Genomic DNA, 2,411 nt, shown 5'->3' on the forward strand with positions numbered 1-2,411 from the left:
GTGTACAGGAACGAAGGAGACTCCCATTCAGTTCCAAAGTCAGCTGCCGCCCTGGGAGGCACTTTGGTGGCATCCCACATGCCTAGAGGGGCTTGGAGACAGGAGCCGTGAAGTTCTTATCAGGAACAGCCTACTCAAGCATCAAGGACAGGGTGATCACCATCTGGCCATGTCCACCACCCCATCCACCCACTGACACTTTGCCAAGGGTGTTCTCCACCCTGTCTCATGGGACTTTCACCACTGTGACGGACTCTCCCCCGATTCAGAAGACGGGACACTGAGGCTCAAGGAGGCTAAGGCCCCGAGTCAGTGGCCTGGGACAGGTGAAAGGAAGTTTCCATGGTGGGGGATAGGGCAGAGGAAGGGACCATGTCTGCCCCTGCTTTTGTGAAGGCAGGAAGCAGTCAAACATCCAGACAGGACAGGTGGCAGAAGCTTTATGGAGGCCTGGAGTTGGGGGAAAATGGGGGGGATGCAGCCTTAACACGTGTAAGATTCAAAAGCCCCGAGTGCACCCTACTTCTCTTGCAGATACAAACTGGAGTCTTGCAAAACATAACCACCCCAGACGCCAGGTCCACCTCAGACAATAGGACCATCCCAGTCATCCTGGCCACTGCGAACTTCCCGACCATGGTTTTGACTACCCCAATGAAACCCGTGATTCCAGGCGTGAACCCAAGCACGACTGTAGAAGTGAACCCAAGTACGACTCAAGACGTGAACCCAGACGGAGTTCCAGGCAGGGTCACGGTCGTGGACCCAGGCATGGCCCCCCACACGAGCTGGGCCCCGCCCCCAACCAAATCCAAACCCAAAAACGGGGCCCCAGCTCTCAGCGACATGGATGTTGGCAGTTTCCCTTTCTTCCTGATCAATATTCTCATCCACCTCTTCTACCGCAGCTAAGGCAACAGTGTCACCTCTGGCGCTACACCCACCAAAACAGCTGCCATCATCACTAGCCAGAGGACCCTTCCCACCACCCCTGGGAGGGGTTGAAGCCAGGGATCCCAGGCGGCAGAAACTGACAGGCAGTGCCATGCGGGTGATGGCCAAAGGGGGGAGGTGCTAAGGTGGAGGGGCAGGTGCCACCAGCTCGGGGCCAATAAACCTATCTTTGTGTTTAGCGGGGGCCCATGTAGTCACTGGACATCACCAGCCCGGGAGCCAAGGAGCTCGCCACATTCCCATCAGCTGAGAAGGTATCCCCTGGGTGCTCCCCCAGCTTCACCACCCTGATGTCCATTGCAGAGGACCCTCCCCTTACCACCAGCTTCAAAGGACAAGGCCCAGAAACTGCCACCCTCGCCATCCCCTTCGGTCGCCCTGCTTCACCTGTCCCCAAGTGGGGGTGATGGTCCCAGAGACTCTACTACTGGATCCCCCCAGGCCCTGGACAACTCCAGGCCGGGACAGCCCCCGCCTCAGTACCTGGGTATCCCGGAATGATAGAGGAGGGGCGATTCCTTGTCCAAGGACCTGCACCCACCACAGGGCAAAGAGGCGGAGGCTGTCTACCCCCCATTCACCCAGCGAAAGCAGGAAGGACAAATAGCTGCTCTAAACAGCCTGTCCCTCCTGGGTTTGGGGTGCTGGTGTGTGGAGCTGCAAAGTGGGAAGAGGGTCCCAGAACAGCCCTTTCATGCAGAGGACATCGGTGTAAGGGCTGAGAAGTGGCTGCAGCACTAGATCTGGGACAGAGGGAGCCACACTCTCCCACACCTATCCTCTAAGTGGGTTAGGACCCCAGCTCCCATTCTGGCTTCTTGGGTTGAAGCCAAATCTTCGGGCTTAGAGACCAGCATTGGGAGAAGTGGAGAGGAGGCCTGGGGACATGGCTCCTCAGGTTGCAGCTCCCCCTCAGCCCTCCTCTTAGCCCACTATGCACCCACCGGTGAAGCTGTCACCACTGTATGTTTTGGTTTCGTTTGGTTTTCTGAGACAGGGTCTTGCTACATAGTCCAGGCTGGCCTTGAAGTCTCAGCAATCCTCCTGCCTCAGCCTCCTGAGTGTTGGGATTCCAAGTGCATACCACGAGGCCCAGGTTCATAGCCTGATCTGTCTGGCTCCATGGGACACTTCTTGTGCTACCCTATAGACTGGTCTGCAGAATGTCCCCAGGAAGCAGGCAGGGTCCTGCTCTGAGCATCCCTCCACTGTGTTCGTCTTCTCACTGACTGTGTCACCCTAGCTTTCTGAATCTTCCACTGTACTGGGTGTTCCCTGAGGGCGGGGACCACAAGCCTTGGTATCTGTTTGTGTTCCCACAGCCTGAGGCCACTTGTAGCTCAGGGAGGCTCAGAACACAGCCTGTGGATGACTCATCCCAGTGAGTCCGGTTGTCGAGCTCCCTCTGGTGGCCGAGGGGGATCATACCTGCAACCCCCAAATAAAAACAAACAGGG

This window comes from Chinchilla lanigera, unplaced genomic scaffold (genome assembly GCF_000276665.1).
Source record: "Chinchilla lanigera isolate Chin_1 unplaced genomic scaffold, ChiLan1.0 scaffold00051, whole genome shotgun sequence".
Classification (NCBI taxonomy): Eukaryota; Metazoa; Chordata; class Mammalia; order Rodentia; family Chinchillidae; genus Chinchilla; species Chinchilla lanigera.